Source organism: Typopeltis vanoorti, chromosome 10 (assembly GCF_054136105.1).
Source record: "Typopeltis vanoorti isolate ZY-2024b chromosome 10, IOZ_Tvanoo_1.0, whole genome shotgun sequence".
Classification (NCBI taxonomy): Eukaryota; Metazoa; Arthropoda; class Arachnida; order Uropygi; family Thelyphonidae; genus Typopeltis; species Typopeltis vanoorti.
This window is the reverse complement of record NC_143558.1, coordinates 21,988,261-22,013,052: the sequence shown is the minus strand read 5'-3', so window position 1 is coordinate 22,013,052 and position 24,792 is coordinate 21,988,261. Positions and strand designations below refer to the sequence as shown.

Genomic DNA, 24,792 nt, shown 5'->3' with positions numbered 1-24,792 from the left:
TGTTCTGTTAAGTTACGGTAAAATTAACTGTAATTAGCTAATAAAATATGGTTAGTTATATTTTGTGGTTAATTACAAATAGGGTTAATCGTATTTTGTGGTTCACATGCGTAACTCATATTTTGTGGATAATTAGCACATAGAGTTAAACATAACATGTGAATAAATCTAACTAATTGGGATAAATGTCTGAATTAATAATACTCTGTGATATTACTTTTATTAGGTCAGTGACGGACTGAATGCTTCTCATATTGTTAAGTAAAAGCGAAGTGATTGTGAGGATACCTACGTCATTCGAAAGCTAGAGCAATATATTCATTTTTTTAATGTTGTCCCATTCACGAGAGGTTATTAGTAAACCTATAGTACATTTGTACTGTGTGGGCTAAGGATTCTTTTCCCGCCATTTTAATTAGGTTTACGTACATTGGGTTTAAGCGGGATGCAACGAATTACATAAGGTAATATTACCATCCTTCGATAGCCTGTGTGTGTGCGCGCGCGCGTGTGTCTAATGCATTAGTCTCAAATATGGTTGTATGAGTTATTATAAATGAGAAACAATCCGTATACGTGGATGAGTTGAAGGTTGGGAAGAAAGAAATTTCGGATATCTGTAGAGAACTCTTATAATGATTATTTATAATTGAAACCAACACTTTTTTTTATTCAATATTGTTACGTGATAGTAAAGAATTATAAATATGCACTAAAAAAAAACAGAAAGGAAATATAAACACAAATATTTTAATTCAGTTTTTATGTCAACGACGGTATTTTTTTATTTGTAATTAGTGTACTGAAAAATAAATAAATAGTTTAATATTGTCAGAAAGCGTGCTTTAATGTTATTCCAGTCTGATAATGATCTATAGTTTTTTTTTTTATTTCGTGCAATTTGAAACCTCCGTTATAACTTAGGTAGTCATTAGTATTATGATAGTCATCTTCTATATAATATACAATTACTCAAGTTGAACTGGTTTTAAATGATGGTAGCGCCATCTATTTCGCGTAATTGGTTTATTGCCAGAAGGAATATTAAACAAAATAAAAATTTGATTTATGAAACATTTTTATTTCTACATTGAACGCTAGAAACTAATTGCTTAAATAAAGAATATTGTAATAATAGGAGTTTTTCTTTGAATCTTGTTCCTGCGTATTTATATAGTTCTGAACCTAGCTTATCTTCTCCAGGTGATTTTCTGTTTCTTGTTTCTTTCAGGTTGATTTCTAATTCTTCTTCAGTTATTTCCTTTTCATTTTCGCTAATTGTTTGCCAGTTGTCTTTTTTAAAATATTTATCTGTCCACAATTCTCTGTAGTAATTTAGAAATTCTTCTAATTTCAATTCGGTGTTTAATTTTACGTTTTCTTTAGTATCTGTGCTTAAATGTTTCAAAATCTTATACACATTGGGTCTTATTTTATATAAATCATGTTCTAAATTAGAAACAAATTTGTTCCATGATTCTCTCTGTCTTTTTCTGACTTCTCTTTTAGCTATGGCTCTAATTCTTTTATATTCTATTTCATCTTCTAATCCAGGGGTTCTCAACCTTTTTGTTTCTTGGAGCACATTCTAAAATACCGATAGGGCGACGGGCACCATCTATTTTTTCAAGCACATTTTTTGAATTCGTTTGTTAAATGAATACATACAAAGTTTACATTATAATCAAATGTTTTATTACTTAAAAGTTTACATTATATAAAAATTTAAATATATATATGTAAGTTAGCGTGATCTTTGGCATGGCATTTCATTGGCCAGTTCTTCATAATTAGGAGAATAGGATGATATTCCAGTTCTTAAACTGGAATGAACAACTTCGAATGCGCGTCTACTTTACATTGTATGCGTTTAATACTCGTCATGTGTCATTAACGCATGCGTCATACAGCATGCCATGAATTGTTGCGTGATTATTTCAAACTATACGGCACACGGTTGAACTGCGGCAGGCACACACAAATTGGTCGACGGGCGCCATGGTGCCCGCGGGCATAGGGTTGGGAACCCCTGTTCTAATCTTTTACTGCTTAATCATTTATGATAGGCTTCTGTTTTCATTTTGATTATTTCTTTGATTGTATCATCCCATATCTTCATTTTTTTTTCTTTTTATTGAATTTTTTGGTCTTTCTTAAGCTTTCATTTGCTGCTGTCTTTAGTATCATTTTTATATTAAGCTATTCTATTTCTATTTCTTCATTTCGTTTTAAATTATTATTTTAAAATAATAATAATAATAATAATAATAATAATAATAATCTATTATTTTTAAATAAAATTTATTTAACAAGTAACCCACGAATAGAATGGAAAAAAGCAATTGTGATTCCTATCTTTAAAAAAGGTAATAGAGATGACCCTAAAAATTATAAAGATATAAGTATTATAAATTCCTGTTTACAAAATATATAGCAGCATTTTAAATAATAAACTAATAAAATATTCGGAAAATTTTATTTTAGAAGTACAGAATGGATTTAGAAAAGGACGATCATGTATAGACCCGGCCTTTTGCCTAAAATTAATCACAGAGAAAAGAAGAGAATACAATTTAGAAACACATACTGAATTTATTGACTTTAAAAAAGCATTTGACATTTGACGTTAAAAGAAGCATTTTATTTAAGATATTAAAAGAAAGACAAATACCAAATAATATCCTAAAAGCTATCATAAGTATATATGACAATAATCAAATACAAATAAGATTAAATCATGAGCTATCATATACAAGAGAGATAAACCAAGGGGTCCGACAGGGAAGTCTCCTCTCAGCAACTCTTTTTAATATCTACTTAAATGAAATAATAATAAAATGGAGTAAAAATTTACATCAAGGAATTAAACTTTCACCTACAGTAAACTTAAACACTCTCCTTTTTGCCGACGACCAAATAATAATTACAAATTCTGAAGATAAACTATAGAAAGTTATTTTAGAGCTAAATGAGATATCCAAAGATTATGGTATGATAATATCAACGGAAAAATAAAAAAACTATTTAAAAAAAAACTTTAAAGGACAAGATCGCAAGAACTAAGATAGTAATAGATAAGAAAATCAGAGAACAGGCGAATTCATTTAACTACCTAGGATGTACGATCACATATGAAAATGAAAAAGATATAAACGTAAAAATTGCAAAATATTTAAAAATAACAGGAGTAATTAACTCTATATTTAAACCAAACTTAGTTCAAAAGCAAACCAGACTAAAAGTATACAATACTTTAGCCCTACCGGTCTTAATGTATGGAAGCGAAATCTGGACAATAAAACAAAAAGATAAACAAAGATTAACAACAGCAGAAATGAAGTTTATGAGAAAAACTGCAAAGTAAACCCTATTTGATCACAAAAGAAACGAAGATATTATGAAAGAATTAAACCAAGAACCAGTAATTGAAAAAATTAAAAAATATAAACATAAATGGATGGAACACGTTCAAAGAATGAAAACAGAAAGATTACCAAAACAAGAAGCCATTAGGAAAAAGAAAACCAGGACGTCCTCTTAAACGATTCAACAATGACTTCTAAGGTCGGAACAGGCCACACTAGGCCTAAATCCATGACAGGCATGTGAAGATTATTATCCTGATATCTCGTCTGTTTATTGATAAATACTGGTGGTTATATTAGTAAATGTTTATTCTTTATGTACATTGATGAATATGATGTGGGGACTATGATATGGGATTAATATTCCCGTATAATAAGAAACATCTTTATGATAACTAAGATATAACAGAATTCGATTTTAGCCAGATCTTGGACATGTCCGTGAAGATTATGGATACACTCCCGTATATTTTTTCTATGACTGATTCCTGGTTTAATTCTTTTATAATTTCTTCATTTCTTTTCTGATCCAGGAGGGGAGATGTCATCTGGGGGATGGGGAACAGGAGACACTGAACCTCGTATTTATATTACGAGTAGATGGATTTTAAATAACGACCTACAACAACAGACTCTTCGTAAGAAGGCTGGGTTACTTGTTCTCACTGTCAGACCCGAGGAAGGCTGTGATGCGAGTATCTACAAGCTATTCCGTAAGTTTTTTCCGTAAGATTATCCGTAAGATAATCCCTGCCACTGTTCCTCTTTCTCCATCGGCACAATAATCTAAGAATGCGTCTTTCTTTATATTAGTAAGCCGAATATAGGTTAACCTGATAACACGCGAATTCTGAACAATGTCAGAAAAACATATACGATGATAGAGGTGTGCTAGCATAGCTGTGAAGAAGGGATCCTAAATGAGTTAGCTGTGGGATGGAGAGGTACAGATTTCAGAACAATGGGTGTAATGTTAGGACTATGTATCGTACCAGATAAAAGGATTGCAATTAGCTGTTCCGATTTCAACGCTAAATATCGTTCACGTATATGAAAAAAACCAGTAGTTTATAAGAGAAACGAATTTAAAATTAAATCGGAATATTATTATTATTACTATTATTAAAAACAAATTACACTTTCATTATTTAAGAGTTTATATAGATACACACATTTATTTCCAAGTTCGTTGATAGACACAGCTGAAAATTCATCATCTGGTAAAATTCAAATATATATAAAGGTGGCATTGAAATAAAGAACTGAATTAAAAACACATCTCGTTGTTTAAGAGTCAATGAAGGCAACCAAGTGGGTGGATGGAGATATCTATGATCATTTACAAAGGAATAGCAGATAATCCATCTTCTCTCAAGTGTTCGTGTGTCACAGGGTGCTGGAAACCGCCACTAATTATATCTCCTTCCGGTACACAGTGCCAAATGTTCAAAAAAAAAAAAAAATCAGTCCAAATAGTAGAAATACGATGTGCTAGAGGAGAGAACCGTCTAACCTCGTACACCTATTCAAGAATGTAACCATCAGGAAAAATGGACAAAAAAAAAAAATTGTGTATGTGTGGGGGGGAGGGGAACGCTTCTGTGGGCTTTTTCAGTTCATCCAACTGCTATTTTAAGGAGAACCCCCAACTGTGCTCGCACATCACTGTACAGCTCAAGTACCAAACACAAACATCGTTATGTCGAACCTCATCCTAGCCGTACAGATGATCCTTTCTGGTTGTCCTTAGCAGTGACGGAAACTGAATGCTATTTTTCTGCCAACGCGGGGATTCTTCTCACAATAAACACCCTCAATTACAGTCTTCTCTGGCTAGCGGGAACGATTCTTTTTGGCTGTCGCTACAAATACGAAAAACCCCGCGGGTTGCTTGGCGGCTCATCCTTCCGCCCTTACCACTAATGACCCACCATGCCGTGTGCTCCAAGCGCGCTTATACGAGGCGTTGATGATCGTGTGCGCGCTCTTTCTCATTTCTCCGTTTGCTTTCTTTGAGTTTTTCTTGGTCATTTTAAGGAAGTGAAGAGAGAGATGACCATGATGGACGCTTCTGTCTGTCTATCCCCACAATACGATTGGTATTTGGGCGTTTCCAGCTCATTTACTTTTTTTTTTTTTTTCCCTGTAACAGCAAAACGTACACCCCATGATGAGAATGTCGTTTGGGTTTATCGGTAGCCACACAATCGCCTACCGCCACCCCTCATCCACTAATATTTACCACAAAAACATTAACAAGACCGCTTGCTCTTGACATGTGTTTTTCCCTACTTAACAACATATGAACTGGTTCTACGCCATCTTAGCATGTGTCATCATAAGCTCCCTAAATGCGTGGAATTTCTTAAAATGTTTTATATTTTATTACATTTTTCTAAAAATTGTGAATTAAAATATTATAAAAATTATGAACAAAATAAACATTTCATAAATTTTTGTGTTTTTTACGAAATCCAAAAAAATACTAAAGAATAATTGAATAAGTTGATGAAATAATAAACGCAATGATAGAAATTCTGTTATTAAAAATTACCAAAGTTTTTAAAACTATTGTAATGAGGAAAACTAATAGAATAATTCTGCGAATTTCATATGAAATTACAGTGGTATCTCGTTAATCCGAACTGCGTATTGAAAGAAAAAAAAATGTTTTATTTATTACGTATTATTATTTTGTGTACTATTATTTTTATTTAATAATTATTATTTTAACTATTATTATTTTATTATTATTGCAGTACAGTATTTTTTTTTTTCATACTGTCGATTGCATACAGTTATATTGTAGGCCTATTTTGATTTATTGTGTGTGTTCACGTTTTTTTTTTTTTTATACTGTGCAGTACGTACTGTATTGTCGGCATGAATCACCGAATTTGAAATGAATGAGCTACAGAATGAATTAGCAGACGATTATGACGATAAAGAACTTGAAGAAAAAAAAGTAAAACATCAAGAAGCAGCTGACAGTTTTAATATGCGTATAGAACGGGCTAAGCAGAATGATACGCCATTCCACAAAATGTTATTGCTAATGCAACTCCGAGAAGAAGCATTCGAAAAATTTTTTTTTTGTTTTACATTACAGTAAAGTAGCTTTTTTCTATCAGTTACTTCATTTATTTACAGAATTAAATTGATATACCATTCGAATCTGATTATTTTTGTCTTAAATGCTAGTTATTGTTGTCTCTTGGGAGGAAATTCGCAAATCCAAACTTTTCGCTAATCCGAACGAGCACGGTTTTTATAAGTTCGGATTAGCGAGATACCACTGTAAATTATTCTATTAGTTTTCCTCATTATATGTTTTTCGTTTAGCACATAATATATTTCTACAGATTTAGTACTTAAAATATTCAAGAGATGTCCCACATAGAAAAGTATTTTGTGTCCTTTATGTAGTACTAGGGGGCTCCTCCCCTTGACTCCTACAGCCCACAACCCCCCCCCCACCCCCGTGTTCTGGACTGGTAGGCCGGTTCTCCTTGAATTCCGATAACTCGAAAAGATGTATATTAGTTATGCGGCATTGTGTAGGCATTTTCATATGATGCCTGATAGTTCTACATAAGATGTCTATGGTTGTGTTCTATGGCGATATTCTATGGAATCCTAAGTATTAATTATTAACGATTTGTAAGTTATCCTTCAAGCGCGTCCAGAGTTCACTTAAGTTTTAATTTTTACCTGAAAGCTCCTCGATATTTTCAATTGTTTAATACTTTCATCTCTGCACCTAGAAGGATGGAGGTGTTCCTACATCTCTGATCTTGTCGGTAGTCGCGTACAATCTTCTCCGCTATGGAGACAACAACAACAGCAAAAGCCATAACAATAAGGACAACAATAACAGTAATAAGTGCATAAGAGAACAACAATAATTACAAAGAAATAACAGTAATAATAACAACAATAAAATCAACAAAATTAATAAGTGGTCTACAAATTCAAAACTAGAATTTAGGCTTATTTTTCAAGCTTCTTTAGGCAGACCTAAAGAAGCTTGAAAAAAAAAAGTTCAACGTTTGGTCGCTAGAGGTTTCCAGATAATCTCGCTTTTATCCATCTACGGCACTGATGCCTTGTACATAAGGGATAGGAATGCGCGTTATTTCTTCTGTGTTTGAAGAGGAAGACATATTAAAACTATTCAAAGCTCTTTTAATGAAGCAATTCTTATAACCATTAGATAGAAAGACGTTATATATTGTAGTTCTTTCTTTGAGTATGTCTTCCTCTTCAAACACAGAAGAAATAAAGCGCATTCCTATCCCTTATGTACAAGGCATCAGTGAACGTATAGCAAAAGTTTTAAAACCACTGGAAATTTTTGTTGCCTTTCGACAGTTAGAAAAATCTCCACCTTTCTCACTTCTCCTAAGGACAAGCTTCCACATCTTAATCATCCAGGTGGCTACCAGATTCCGTGCTCTTGTGGATTATCTTATTTCGGACAAACGGGAGGATCTGCCTCTATTCGGCTAGAAGAACACCAATCTTATATTCAGTGCCTTAAACCTGAACAGCCTGGACTTGCAGAACATGCCATCTTCACTAGACACAGAGTTCATTGGAGAAAGACAAGAGTTCTTCACAAAAGTCAGTTCCTCATGGAATGCCTTTATAAAGAAACATGTGAAACTCTACTTCATTCTCCTAACTTAAACAGATCCGACGGCTTACGTCTATCCCCTTTATGGGAGATAGTACTTTACAAATCAGCTCATCTTTCCTAACTTTTTATTGTATTTATTTATTTTTTTTTTATTATTATTATTATTTTTTTATTTTTAGGAAAGTTATTGACCTTTTTAGTTATCTTACACCAGCTACTTAGGTAGCGCTTTTTCGGAATTGTCAATTAATGTTTAATTTTGAGCTTAATGTACTGAAGATGCCTGTGACACACAGGCGAAAATTATACTATTAAATAATCTTTGTACGTGAGTTTTTTCCGTTATTAATTTTGTATCGATGTGTATTTTAGATGCCTGAGACTGTTTATCTTTAGATTTATATTATAGAATTTGTATTATATTATATTATACTCTTAATGATATTAAGTCAAAGAGCTTCCTAGCACAGTCGATAATGACAACACCCGTTTGCAAAATTCAAATCCTGTCTAGGATGCGAAAAACGTACAGGAGTTCTCAACTGGAAGTGAGTTTGTCGGTCTTGTACAGATGGCAGTGGGTTACTCAAACTCGGGTCTTTCATTTAGCAAAGAGAGACAGCCGAGCAAGAGAATATCGAATTGAGACGAAAAGTTAGATGGAATTAACCAGTTTATCATAACAATAATTCAACTTCTATGAAGCCAGATTACTGTACTCAATCAAATGAGCCTAACAAGTTTAGGGATGAGATGAAAAGTGAAATGTTTTCTTATTAAAAATAAATTAATTTTATTTTTATTATTCTATTTTCTGTTAAAGAGGATGTTCTATGAGAAAAGATACACGAAATTTATTAACTTACATTGATTTAAAAAACCCTTCTATTTGCAAGGTTAGTCAGCAACCTTGACTAACCCTCAAATTGGCAAACAACTATTCTTTGTGAGCACTGAATATTGAAAGAAGACCTTGAGATTTGTTCTGAACAACAATCAGTTTATTTGCAATGGCCCACACGATATTATAAACCGATGGCTGACTCGTTGTTCAGACTTCACTGCTTCTGCATGCGTTCCCAGTGCTTAAGATCGGATCCATAGCTTTTATATACCGTTTTGGAATCTTAGTTGAAATCTGTCAAATCAGAAGTATTTTAAATATTAAAAATGAATACATTTAAAAAAAAACTTGGTATGCTATATTGTCAAAGTAAATATAAATTACGGTAACCCTATTTTCATACAGTAGCTGCTTTCCACGAGATATTTGCAGAATATCTACCACATCATGAAACGTCACTATGAAAGACTCTCAACACCCTGTAACGTTAAGATGCTAAAATCTTAAAACTCGCTTTTTTTAAGGATTTTTTTTATCTTTTTAAGGATCCTACAACCTTAAAATGCTGAACATTCAAACCTCACAGTCTAAAGAAGTGAAAGTTGTGTGATCTTGCAAAATTCATACGCCAGTCTGAGAATCCTGGAGTCTTCATATACAAGTATCAAAATCCTGCAGCGTTCATATGCGAGTGTTAAAATCCTGAAGCCACCATACGCTTCTCGGAATTGTGGAACACTCATATGGAAGTCTTAGAGTCCTTTAGCTTAATTAATGTCAAAATTATTTAGCCTTAGCGTGTAAGTCGCAGAATGTTTAGCCTTAAAATGCAAGTCTCAGAATATTTTACCCTTAATATGCAAGTATTAGAATCGTTTAGCCTTAATGTGCAGGTCTCGGATCTCTTAGCCTTAATATGCAAGTCTCGGAATCACTTGGCCTTAATATGCAAGTCTCGGAATCTTTTAGACTTGATATGCGAGTGTCAGAGTCCTTTATCCTTAATATCCAAGTATTTGGATCTGTTAGCCTTAGCATGCAAGTCTCGGAGTCTTTTAGCCTTAATATGCAAGCCTCAGAGCACTATAGCCTTTTCAGAATCCTGTAATGTGCTAGTCTCAGTACTCTCGTTAATATGCACTCACAGAATACTAATGAATCCTTTATTATAGTCTCAGTACTCTGCATCCTTAAAATTCTAGTCTCAGTACTATGCGCTTAATATAAGTCTCAGAATCCTGCAGCTTAATATGCAGGTCATGGAGCATTAGAATCTTAAAAGCAAACCTTTCATCCTTTAACGGCTAGTCTCAGTACTCTGCATCCTTAATATGCAAGTCTCAACTCTGTCATTACCATGCAAGACTTAGTACTCTGCCTCCTTAATTATGCACGTCTTAAAATCCTACAACCTTAACATTCTAATAGCACTGATGTATGCAGGAATATTTCAGATATCTTTTGAGAAAAATTTCCGATAAATAATTGTTTTCTTTGGGTGATTCCCGTGAGAAAAAAATACCTTTCTCCTTTTTTAAAAGAGACTTTGCTCTTTGTGCAGCTAATTCGTATTCTTGATAAGCATCCGTGTAACCCACAGTTACAACAAACGTACTACGTACGTGTGAAAAATAAATAAATCTTAATTCACCGCTATGGGGCGCTGTCTTTGGACATTTCCTGTAAGTCATCATATCCTCCCCTTTCTCCCAATCCCGTTCTAACACCGCTTCGGGAGTAAACTGTTATATAGTGATTAATGTACCGCTGGAGACCTAAACCAATGCACATTGGCGACTCTAGCAAAGGGGTAATTAACCAAGCACTCTCGTAACGACAGTTGTTATTTATATCTGTGCGTAAGCGCCGTCTAGGACATTCTTGTAGGGCGTGGAGCAGAAAATATTTGTTATCCTATCATTGTCGGCTTGAGAATAATGTCACTGTTGATATTCGGAGCGGCTATCGGAATCTTCAAAAAGGGATGCATGAGAAGAATTTATGAACGCATTTATCACCCATTCCTTGAACGAATCCGTCGTGTTAGTTTTCATAAATCTATGAAAGAATTGGCAACACATTGATCTTATCCAACAGGGAAACAATTATTTTTTTTTATGATCTGTTTGCACCTTTCTATGCTCCAACCTTGTGATGAATATAAATGAATAGAATAATCTTTTAATAAATGAACATTCTAATATCATATACAATTTAAATATTTTAAACTTATATTTACATAATTCGATATGCAAGTCACGGAATCTTTTAGCCTTAATGCGCAAGTCTCAGAAGCTTTAGCCTTAAATATAAGCCCAGAATCTTTAGCCTCAATATGCACGCCTCGAAATATTTTAGCCTTAATGCAAGTCTCAATATCTTTAGCCTTAATGTACAAGTCTCAGTATCTTTAGCCTTAAATGTAAGTCCAGAATCTTTAGCCTTAATATACACGCCTCGAAATATTTTAGCCTTAATGTGCAAGTCTCAGTATCTGTAGTCTTAAATGTAAGTCCAAAATCTTTAGCCTTAAATGTAAGTTCAAAATCTTTAGCCTTAATATCTACGTCTCGAAATATTTTAGCTTTAATGCAAGTCTCAGTATATTTAGCCTTAATGTACAAATCTCAGTATCTTTAGCCTTAAATGTAAGTCTAGAATCTTAATACGCACGTCTCGAAATATTTTAGCCTTAATGTGCAAGTCTCAATATATTTAGCCTTAATGTACAAGTCTCAGTATCTTTAGCCTTAATGTACAAGTCTCAGTATCTTTAGCCTTAAATGTAAGTCAAGAATCTTTAGCCTTAATGTGCAAGTCTCAGTATCTTTAGTCTTAAATCTCTTAAATCTAAGTCCAGAATCTTTAGCCTTAAATATAAGTCCAGAATATTTAGCCTTAATATCTACGCCTCGAAATATTTTAGCCTTACTGCAAGTCTCGGTATCTTTAGCCATAAATGTAAGTTCAGAATCTTTAGCCTTAATGTGCACGTTTCGAAATATTTTAGCCTTAATGTGCAAGTCTCAGTACTTTAGTCTTAAATGTAAGTCCAAAATCTTTAGCCTTAAATGTAAGTTCAGAATCTTTAGCCTTAATATCTACGGCTCGAAATATTTTAGCTTTAATGCAAGTCTCAGTATATTTAGCCTTAATGTGCAAGTCTCAGTATCTTTAGTCTTAAATGTAAGTCCAAAATCTTTAGCCTTAATGTGCACGTCTCGAAATATTTTATCCTTAATGTGCAAGTCTCGGTATCTTTAGTCTTAAATCTAAGTCCAGAATCTTTAGCCTTAATAATGTCAGTTTAATTTATTATAACTTAATTTATATATTATAATTATATATAATAAACATAAAAATACATTTTGTTGAATAATATACCGAATAACGCACTCAATTTGAAAAATAATGCATGTGAAAATCAGAATGGTTTGCTATTTATGACAACAAAAGTGCGTCATCATCACCATAGTAACAAGGTCGTTGCTGATAGTGCTGTAGCTCTTCTAAAAATATATCGAATTAAAAAAATGTTTCATAAATATATATATAACAAGTACATATTCAGATTTCCGTTGTGAACAGTTAAATTTTTGAAAAGTATGTCATTCTAACATAAAATTATATTTGGAGAATTAACACGAAATGATTGTATCTTAAATTTTCATGATACTATTTTATCATGAACAATTCATATAAAGTCGAGGATACCAAACTCTGGGATGTGCTTATTTAGTGGATAAGTGATACATTTACAATAATAATAATAATAATAATAAAACTTTTGGTAAAAATTATATTGGTTAAGATTTTCCATTTCCTACAGAATTAAGGAAGATTCAGATAAATATGGGTCTTCAGCAGTTGTTAAACCATGCACCTCAGTAATTTAATCCCAGAGGTCTTGCTATTAATGAAGACAAATCTTTTACCATTACCCTGATACCATCAGGTCATGATAGGACAATGAAAGTCCAAGATTACATCTTTAATGTTTCCCACCGCCATTTTAAACCTATCGTCATTTTGGACGAGTGGTGGTACTTGGGAATAATGTTTTTGGCTGCTGGACGACGGCCTTGATCGATTCAACTTTCAACCTTTCTGAATAGGCTTCGTAAAGTTCCATTGAAGCCTTTCCATTCTTTAATATTAGGAAAACCAACTTTGACTGTCCTGAACAACTAGATAAGCAAGTACATCAAAGCAGTTAGATCTTAGCTTAGACTACCACATGATGTTGCAGTTGCTTATATTCATGTGGCCGTTAAATCTCGTGGATTAGGAAATCTTGCAATAAGATGGATTGTTTCTGCTTAAAATATCTAAGGTGAAATAAACTCCAACATTCATCTTCACCTTTTACCATAGATACCTTTAGAACTCCTTTTGATTCAACGAAAATCAACTAAAACACTACGTTGGATCTTTGATAAAAGAATGGATATTGTTTATAATTCCATTGAAAGGAAAAGACGAGAAAGACATCTATATCTCGCAGTCGATGGGAAGCTCTTTAGTGGGTTGGAGATGGTTCTGTCTTAACATCTTTGGGTCCTTGAAGGAACAAGAATGCTGCCCGGATATGAATATATAGACCTGGTCAGGACTAGGACAAATTCCCTTCCTACCAATGCTTGTATAACCAGCAGTAGGCATTGCAGGGCTGGATGTGGGTTCAGAGACTATGACGCATTTATCTCGATGTTGTTTAGAACCCACAAAATCAGAGTTAAAAGACGTGATTCAATATGTACCATCATAAAGAACTGACTAGAACAGAAAGAATGGTTGGTCAGAAGCCAAATATCAGGACTGAGGCAGGCATAAGAAAGCCTGATCTTTAGGGATCAAGAGATGTTGTCGTCCTGGATATCCAAGTCTACGGAGAGAACGGAGACCTTGATCGGGAAAATGAAGATAAGATAGATTATATGCTTCTAAGCCAGGTACTAAAAAACTCGCTACCGATTTTTTTTTTTCTATAACTATCTCAAATAGAGGCGTGTAATGTCTAAAGTCCTATAAAGATGCAGATGTGTTAGGTCTTAATGTCCAAGACATCAAAATAGAGAGTGTTCCGAGCCCTTCATAGAACATTGGTTGCATGGAGGATGCATCAGCGATGAACAGGATACCTAGGGAGGCATCCTGTTCATCGTTCAACTATGTGATTGTGTCAAAGCCTAACCAATACCTTCCCTGGGTATTGGTTAGGCTTTGACATATATTTCTAAAGTATGCATCAACGGTATGCACACTGCATATGTTTGTGCATGCAGTTGATGTGCGCTAGTGTAAGGGTACTGTAGCGTGAAGAATTAAAAATAAAAAATAAATAAAATAAAGACCAATCACATGCATTCACAATTTCGCTGAAATCGTTCATATTCTAAAGGTTACACTTTTATTTCAAAGAATGCTCTACAAACGCACTTATAATGTTATACTCTTCGTTCTATCTGTTCTCTTACTACAGAATTGAAGTGTATATTTAACTGTATAGAGCTCAGTCAGTATAAACGAATAGATATAATTGGAAAGACCTCTTAACCCAGACGGGCTAAGAGGAACCTTGATCATGGCTTTACAACTGAAGATAAAGTTAGTCAGGCTCATACGGGGGGGAGAAGGTTTTTCCTACCGGAAACTGCTTTTTTCCTCCGAACCGGCCCATTATAAAAAAGCGTTTGATTCGGTGCCTCATAGTTGAATTTTAAAATGCACAGAACTATTTGGTATTAGCGAAAACGTACAAAACCTTTTGCAATCCAGCATGAAAAACTGGAAAACAACGTTGGTTATAAATAGAGAAGAAATTGCACAGTAAACATAAAAAGGAGCATCTTTCAAGGAGACTCATTATGTCCTCTATTGTTTATATTGTCATTGATCCCCTTAACTAGAATTTTAAATAAAACTGCTCATGGTTATCAAACTGCGCAAAAGAGTGCAAAGATATCTCACATTTTATAGATGGACGATCTGAAGTTATATGCAAAATCAGAGAATGAACTCGGATCATTGCTTAATAGTGTGCATATTTTCAGTCAAGATATATCAATGGATTTTGGCTTAGACAAATGTGCAATTGCTGGAATAACAAGAGGAAAGTTTGAAGATCTGAACGAAATCAAACTGCTCAATGGTGAAATAATCAAGGCAATAAAATTCGAAGACAGCTACAAATATTTGGGAATTTTAGAAGCATCACAAATTCTGCACAATAAGATCAAATAAAGAACTAGATCAAAATACATAAGACGATTAAGAAAACTCATTAAGTCAATGCTTAATGCTGGAAATTTGATAAAAGCAATTAATACCTGGGCCATACTTGTTCTGAGATATTCAGCAGGCATTGTTGAATGGACCCAGCTAGAGATGGAAGATTTAGATAGAAAAACTCGAAAATTAATGACAATGCACCATGCCCTCAATCCTCGCAATGACATTGATTGGCTCTATCTATCACACAAAAAAGGAGGTAGAGGATTATTACAAGTGAAGCAAGTTATTGAAGAGGGAAAACGAAATTTAAATGATTATCTGCAGCAAACAACGGAAACATTTATAATTGAGGTAAGGAAAGAGGGTTTATTTAAACCCATGGAGACAAAATTGGAATACAAAACCAAACAAGTAAAAGTTAGAACCGAAAGATGGAAAAATAAGGCATTGGATGGAAAATACCTCCACACCGTAGAAGACAGCGCTGACAGCAACTTGACCTGGCAATGGTTGAGAAATGGAGCACTAAAGAAAGAAACAGAATCGGTAATTTCTGCAGCACAAGAACAGGCCATTAAAACCAACGTTCTGAAGGCAAAAAATACAAAAAATTCAAGAAGACAGTAAATGTAGATTGTGCAAAGAAAAGGAAGAAACGGTAGACCACATTATAAGTGGATGCAGCAAAATCGCACAAATTGAGTACCGTAAAAGGCATGATAACGTAGCTAAGATAATCCACTGGCATGTATGTAAAAAGTATGGGTTTAAAGTATCTAAAGACTTTTGGAAGCATAAAGTTCACCAGAAAGTGGTTGAGAATGAAAAAGCTAAAATACTTTGGGATTTCAAAATCCAGATTGACAAAAGCTTGGAATGTAATACACCCGATATCACAGTGGTTGAAAAAAAGTGAAAACAAGGGTGTTACGTTTATCGAAATACAGTACCAGGAGATAGTCGGATTGACAACAAAGGAAATGAAAAAATTACAAAATATCGCGATTTGCAAATCGAAGTTGAACGAATCTGGCAAAAGAAAACGAAAGTTGTTCCCATAATAATAGGTGCTTTAGGTGCCATCCCTAAAACATTGAAAAAACATCCAGAAGCACTCGAGTTAGATGGATTAAAAATTGGGCAGCTGCAAAAGGCCGCTTTGTTCGGCACCGCTTTCATTTTCAGAAAGTATTTAATGTAGTGCTCATGGGCCCTTGGGTAGGGCTCGAATTAGTGGAATATAACCAGCCTTTTCTTAAGACTGAGGAAGCAAATCAAGCTTTGATGAATATTATATATCTTTTTCTTCTTTTTTGTTTATTCCCATGCGTACATTTTATGAAATAGAAACAAATGCATGCTGAATCACATGATCCGAGAATGCTAACCAAGCACTCGCGACCACTGCTGCTATCCCATAATCACTTTGGGCTCTTTTTCCCAACTAATCTATCACCGCTTCCGTTATTTGCTTATTTACTCGAAACTATGTGATCGTGCAAAACACTGCATGAGTTGATCGCGTGTGGAAAGACAGACCGCAATAAATATTTTAATGCGCAAAAGATAGACGCGCCCTGTGTTCTGACCAGTTTAGGAGGTGTCACGAACAAGGGAATGTATGAGGGGGGGAGAGGCAATGGGGAAGAACAGAATGCAAGAGAGAGAGAGAGAGAGAGAGAGAGAGAGAGGACCTAAGATTACGGAGAAAAACAGATGATGAGTTTACGTGCGGACAAGATGTGGCAGGTGTTTTCCAACCTGATGCGTTGCTCTGTTTTTGCCTGCTTTTCCCTTGCTGGGTAATGAAGAAAGATTCTCGGCTCCAGGATGGAACAGAAGCACGCTACCTGGCAGAGAAGCCGAGGATGTAAGTGGATATGGTAATGTGCCGTAGATTACATGTAGGACACCCCGTGCTTTGTAAACAAGACACGGAGAGACAGAAAGGGCAAGTGTTCGTTAAATGAATAATACCGAGTGGGTACAGAGTTACCGGTGGGCATTGCTCGCTGTTCGATAGATAGAAGGAGAAAGAGACCGAAAGAGAGCAGGAAAAAAAAAAAGCAAGGGGAGAGAGAGAGAAAGAGAAGATAGACAAGAAAGAGAAGATGGAAAACGAACAAGAAATAGAAAGAAAGTGTGAGTGATACGTTATAGAATTTATGATGATACTCAAAGAAATAAAGTCGTGGGATTCGTGTAATGTCTGCGTTAACGTGTGTGTGTGTGTGTGTGTGTGTGTGTGTGTGTGTGTGCGCGCGCGCGTGCAGGGCCGGTTCTACCGATGGTGCAACACTGCATTTGCACGGGGGTCAAGTTTTTTGGGCGGCAAAATTGCATTTGTTGGACAAGTATACTTATCTTCGCTTGATTTTAATTACCCATGCAGATATACATTTTCAGAACAAAATTCCACTGTTAAAAGGTTAATTGTCTCTCTCTTTCTGTAAAAAAATATAGTTCATGATCATTTATCATTAACTTATGACTTTTCATTAGCTAATGCTACTATTTAGAATTTAGAATTGATGATCAGACATGTTGAAGTCTAGCTTAACATCATGGCTTTTAAGATGTCATTAAAAGAATTTTTTTTAGGGGTAAGGGGCGGCAAAATTCTTAGGGTCGGTCCTCTCTCTCTCTCTCTCTCTCTCTTTCTCTCTCTCAAAGGAAACCTTGATCATTTGGATGTAAGAAAGATTGAAAAAGAAAGAACACGGGGCGAGAAAAAATAAAATCGATAAAGAAAGAAATAAAAAAAGTGCACGAATAAATACAAACAAAAAAAATCATGAACTTCAAAGATAATCCGAATGATAAATAAGTAACGGGTGTGCTATTTCCTTTTTTTTTTTTTTTTTTTAATCTAAATAGCAACTTCTGTTAACTTGGGGAATAATGACAAACCCTTAAAAGGTTGTGGTTCATTTTTACCTACGGACAATCTCAAATAAAACTTGCGTGTTGCTAACAAGACCCGTTCTACCGAAGCATCGGCCATTACGTTAAAAACCCACTGAGGATGACACCCTTTTTTTTTTTTCGCTGCGTATCTGTCGAGTCTGTAAGCCCATCCCCTCTCTGTATTTGCTTTAAAAGCGATGGCCAAATCCGTTACTTTGCCACCTATGTGGCCGCCACACTTCCCAGCCCTGGCTGTCGGACAGAACGAAATAAATCAATAGCAAACGAGAGCGCGCGCACCTTCGTTCACCCTGGGTGACCCCCAGAACCGAGGATTTCGTATCCGCAAAGTGTGACAACGATCGCTCCGGGTATCAGGTCACTACAGCGGTATTTGCACGATAGCGAGTGACCCCTGGCGTTTCGAGCACTACGAGAGGTAGTGGAGGTCCCCGCTGAGAGGAGACGGAAACCCAGCAGTTTGTTTTACCGGTTTCACACCCGAGCGTACAACCGCCCGCTGAGAATCGCTGATTTTGGCCAACACACCTGAAATCACGGGGTAGTTTGGGACTCTGGGGGGTTATCGCCTTCTGGGCGTCTTTGCGGTCTTCTTATCCATCCCCCTCTTTATTTTTTAACCCACCCCGACTATGAACAAATTACCTGCCACCTAACCTTACCCTCTGTGGCCGTAGGAGGAGTTTAAAAACACTTTTGCAGTCTGATGATGTGCATACACAACACATATTTACAATCGAACTGTTAAGCCTAAGTTATACGCAAACGAACAGTTCAAGTGATACACTATATTAGTGCAACACGTGAAGTCGAAACCCTAGGTGGGATACACCCACAAGGCCTGACTTGCCGGACTATTCTAATTGTCCACTTCATAAAATAAAACGCTTCGTTCTCTGGATGACAACGCACTGCTCTTTCCAACTATACGCTGAGTTACGGACGGTGGTTTGTAGTACTAACATCTGAATGGAGATAGAACATAAACTTTGATCGACTCGGAGTTTTTTCCTTAACACAAAATACGTGAGTTCAACTTACCGTGTTGTACAATAGCAGCACATAATTTTCACATGACTTTTTTCTTTCTCTTTTCGAAAACAACTATGTCAAATACTCGTAGTTAAAACAACAGTCAAATATTAAAAAATAACAGTAAAATTAGCTGTAACAATATATGAAAAATAACAGTAAACTTAGCTGTAACAATATATGAAAAATAACAATAAAATTAGCTGTAACAATAAATAAAAATAACAGTAAAATTAGCTGTAACAATAAATGAAAAATAACAATAAAATTAGCTGTAACAATAACTAAAAATAACAGTAAAATTAGCGGTAACAATAACTAAAATATAACAGTAAAATTAGCTGTAACAATATATGAAAAATAACAATAAAATTAGCTGTAACAATAACTAAAAATAACAGTAAAATCAGCGGTAACAATAACTGAAAATAACAGTAAAATTAGCGGTAACAATAACTAAAAATAACAGTAAAATTAGCGGTAATAATAACTAAAAATAACAGTAAAATTAGCGGTAACAATAACTAAAAATAACAGTAAAATTAGCGGTAACAATAACTAAAAATAACAGTAAAATTAGCGGTAACAATAACTAAAAATAACAGTAAAATTAGCGGTAATAATAACTAAAATATAACAGTAAAATTAGCGGTAATAATAACTAAAATATAACAGTAAAATTAGCTGTAGCAATAAATAAAAATTACCAGTAAAATTAGAGGTAACAATAAATAAAGAACAATAGTAAAATTAGGGGTAACAATGAATAAAAATTAATAGTAAAATATCTGTAACAGTAAAAAAATTAACAGTAAAATAGCCACTGGAAGATGTGGCCAAGAAACTCTTACAGTTATTTGAAAAGATTGCTAAGTTCGTGTATTGTTAATCATTTGACCACCACAACCACTAAATGCACAATAAAGAGATATCTAATAACACCAATGTAGGGTTTTGACTTACAGGGATGCCAGAGTTAGTAGATGATCAAAACTTTGTAGTGGCCACTAACTGCTTACTATGGAGATAGTAATCAAGGACAAGGAGGGAAAAAAATAGGAAATGATACAAAAAGACTTAATATCTATAAGCTGAAAATATAAGGCAATCAAGAACTGTACTAGGAAGGGATAGCACAAAAGATTGAGACCCTAAAAGAGGTTTGAGGAAAGACGAAAAGAGGCCAGAAGAAGAAACCACCACTCCCTGCGAACAGAACAGATGAAAAAGGGAAAAGAGAACTAAAACTAAAGTCAGTTTTGTGAGAAAAATATTTATTAACAAGAAAACAAAAGACTGACACTGATTCTTACAAACTACAAAGAAGGAAGGCGAAAAATGCGATCGTAATAACCAAACAAAAATTGCGGGAAGAGATTGGAGAATTCAAGTGTTGAAGAAGAGAGAGAAGAGAAGGAATGTGTGCAATAATTTATCAAGGGGAAAGACGAAAAAATTTTCAGCAAGAAGATATTATGAACAGATTGGAGAATAACGCAGAATCAAGGAATAGGAACTTGAATATTCTCATTGAATAGAAAATTAGAAATTTTCAATTCTATGAGCATATATTAGTATTAATACAAACAAAAACACGTCATCGGTGCTAAAGTACTCTTCAAACAAAACTTGTGTATGGAACCTGTGGGTATACGAGGGTGGTCTGAAAAGTTCTCGGCCTCGCAATGAAAAAAACGAATTTATACTTTCAAAATTATTTTTATTTTTCAATATAATCTCCCTTAAGACTAATACATTTATTCAGCGATTCTCTAGTGCCATTATCCCGTCCCTGCAGTGGTTCTCAGTAAGATTTGCAAAATATCCCTTCACAGCTGCAATCACTTCTTGATTCGAAGAAAAACGCTGACCAGCGAGGAAGAGTTTTGGTTTTGGGAAGAGATAGAAGTCAGAGGGAGTCAAATCTGGGGAATAGGGTGGATGTTCCAACAATTTATAGTGCAGATCCCTTAATTCGTCTAGTCTGGTTAAAAGATCGGAATAATATTCCATGGTTATTGTTTTACCCTTTTCAAGATAATTAATAAAAAATGCCTTTAGCATCCCAAAACACCTGATGGAACCGACTTTGTCTTTGGCGCTGAACAACTGGCTTCTGTTCACTGTTTTGACTGCTGTTTGGATTCTGATGTGTAATGGTGAATCCAAGTCTCATCCATAGCAATAAATCGATGCATAAAATCAGTTTTTTTTCATGTTAAAACGTTCCAAGCACTATTCAGAGATTTCATCTCGCAAGGTTAGACATTCCCCGTGATCTAAATGGACTGAAGTCATGCCTTACGAAAAAAAAAAAAAAAAAAAAAAAAAAAAACTTTTAAAGGTTCGAGTGATAAGACAAGATTAGAATGCAAGTCAGAATTCGACTAAATTGTGAAGATTCTCAGGAAACTGGAAGGAATTACACCGCCAAGAAAGTTTGGTTATGAAACTAAATTCAATTCTTTTATAATGTGCTATTTTATAACTTCTATATGTCATTTTATTGAGAACATAACAATTTATGAAATGGCACATATTTTAATATAGTTTATAGGCTGCATTATAAATTTTGGTATTCAGAGAGTTCATCGAAAGATAATTTATTATGTTTACACTATTAATTATTATTAATAATTAATAAAATTAATAATTAATAATTAATGTGGGATGAATTTTACTCCGATATGTTATTTGAACTTTTTACAAAAAATTCGAACCGTTCCGGTTTTCAGTTCAACTATACTCGGGGATACAAAGGGACATGTCGACATCTCAGTAAAGAAATTTCGAAATGATATAAATAATTCCTCTCTGGCTGGATGAAATTGATGGTTAAGATCAGTATTAAAATTTGTCACTTCTGATTTCAATCTAATCATTGTTGTTGTAAAAAATTAAGTAGAACGAACTTTTTTGGCTCGAGATAAATCGCTATCTACACAATAAGGTAACAGGTACGCTTACAGAATGTTGTAAAAACACCACAAAATAATTATAACGTATCAGTGACAACCTACATATGTTGCCCACGAAAGTTTTTATGCAACTGATTGCATAGGTATGACTGGAAATGATAGAATCAAGATTTTTTTTAATGTAAATAGCTTGCAGGACTTTCAAGACCACCTCCAGAGGGTGAGATATATTTTTTTAAAAAACGGACTATACAAGTTGCTAAAATAAAGAGCCAACAAAGGCTTCATTCTATCAACAGTAAGTAACTATGGAAACAGTATCATATACGTATCTATCTAGATTTTATATCTGGGTTAAAAATTTTGTGAGCGCTATAAATAATATCCTTTTCATAGTTTCGGGCTGTGTTATTCTTAGTAAAAAAAAATCTTGCGGTTTAGGTTAGGTTAGCGCACACATTTACGCCAATTTTGCTCAAAACATTTATCGAAGTCCTCTGCTTGAAACTTGGAACGAACAGCTGATCTCAGTTTTAGAAAAAAAAACAAAAAAAAACTGAAGGATGCTAGATTTAGAAATCAAAAGGGGATTACAAAAATAAGTCGTGCTTTTGACGTCAAAATTTCTTGCAATGAAAAGCAGAATGATGGGAAGTACTTTGGTAGTAGAGAAGCCATTTGACTCACCAAATGTTAGGCATAAAAAAAACAAACTTCAAAAACAAAATTTTGAACTTGGAAAAACCAAATGTTTATCGTGCATCAAATTTTGACATTTTTTGACATCTTTATTTTTTAATGAGGGGAGAAATCTCAATGACACAACACACAATCGCACTTCATAACGCAAGCTACCACTTTCAGACACATAATTCTTAGCGTATTCTACTTTCTCCTAACGGAGGAGCTCTTTAGTTCTTAAAACAGTGACATCTGGCGGTCAATCGGGAAATCCCCCTTCACACTATATATGAATAAAAGAGCCATCATTTGTAAGGTCAAAGAGGCATTTTTAAGAAGCAACATCTTTGAGGATACATCTTAAAACTACGTCTTTGATCTTGCAATTAAGTAGATTACTGCAACGAAATTTAGTTAAACAATTAGAAAAAATTCCGGGCATGCTGTCTGAGGTTTTCAAAGACTCGAACCGATATCAAACAAGCCTGCGATCTAAACACCCATGGTATAGAAGAATTAAAAGCCACAACCAGCGAAGACATCGCTCGAAAACAAGGCAACGAATCAGCGGCAAACTGTTATTATGCAAAAGCTTCAAGCAGTACAGTAACGAGGGTATGAAGCGTCTGTGACAAGTGTCTATCTTCCGTCCCCTAACCCAAAAATGACAAAAATTTAGAAAAATTTAAATATAATAAGTTAAATTTTACTAAATGCAATATGTTAAATACTTACTATTAACCCCATCAAAATGAGTTGCAGAATTTGTGTGTCTAAAGCGACGTATTGTCATTTAAAAATACAATATAGGATAGCGGACTTTTATATCTATTTATTTATTTTTATTTTTTTACATTTTTTTACGTTTTGCGCTCCAAATCTAGTTGTGCCCATGGATTGAAGTATTATTATTATGATCATGTCCGTGCGGTTAGCCGTGACTATGAGCTTCGCAACCATATGCCTGGGAAAGGCGTGTCCTGGGTTCGATTCGCGTCGTGACGTGAGGTGCTTAAGGCTCTTTCTCAGACATAGCCAAGTTATCCTGTCTTGGGTTGCATGGACAGCAGGATTTTTCTCCAGTTTATCTGGGTTTTTCATCCCGCAAATCGGCCTTGAGAACTCAACGCTTTTAAATGAATAGAAAAGCCTCGACACCGCAAAGTAAAAGAGGGAAAAATGAAGAAGAAGAAGAAGAAGAAGAAGAAGATTATTATCATCATCAGAGACCTCTTAGGAGTCAAGAGTTTATTGAGGGAGAAATACATCACCCACACCAGGTGTCATACCTTCTCTTAAAACTCCCCCTTAACACTAGATGCTCTCATCACTTCAACATGCAAGCTGTTCTGAGAAAAATCTAGCTCTCATCCCTTTCTTGACAGCGAGCATACGTACTTTCCACGGATGCTTCTTTGTCCTGTCTCTATCTTACTTATAACGCAAAAATTTAATCAGTGAATAGCTTGTAACACCCTTTCAGAAGTTAATAGGGCTATCACATTATCCTTCTTCTGTTTATCAGTGTTTACAGTCCCCATACACTCAAGACAGAGAGAAGAAAATAAATATGGAAGGAAAGAAAGGAGAAATAATAGAAAAGAGTGCGAACAAGGGATAGATGAAGAGACAGACAGAAAAAACATAAATGAAGAGGGAGAAGGAAGTGGAGAGATAGAGAGAAAGAGAGAGTGCGAGAGAGAGAGAAAGATGAATAGACAGATTAAGAAATTCTAAAGAGTAAGAGAGAAAGAGAGAGAATTTTTGGAACTTCATGAGGTGTATCCTTGCAAATCCGAATCCCCCCCCATCACAGAATTCACCTCCCTCTTGATGAATTGCCACGCGAGCCTTATCTCTCCTCTCGCTTCGAACTCCACCTTTCTTCTCCCCCCCACCCACTCCCCATCCATACTCCCCAAAGCATATTAGCATGAATGAATGCGAATGTATCGAACAGGTGTACAATCTCTTTCGCACATCATTCTAGATGGGCAGTTGAAGAACTTTTCCCATTTTCCTTACGTCTAGTCAAGGTGAAAACATTTCACATACTTTGAAATACTAACTGTCAACTCCAACTGATAGCTAAGGCATTACTTTTCTTTAAATTAACCCTCGGCTCTTCTATCAGATGGAGAAAGGCGCTAC

General features: G+C 34.8%; 1 long non-coding RNA gene across 1 annotated transcript in view; it reads right to left on the bottom strand.

Annotated features, from left to right (window-relative positions):
* The window catches only part of LOC150102219 (uncharacterized), a 136,383-nt gene that overhangs the window by 5,600 nt on the left and 105,991 nt on the right, over positions 1-24,792 (bottom strand). Inside the window, exon 2 of the long non-coding RNA XR_016548934.1 lies at positions 7,077-7,188. This is a non-coding gene — a long non-coding RNA (uncharacterized LOC150102219). The remainder of the gene's footprint in view (positions 1-7,076; positions 7,189-24,792) is intronic.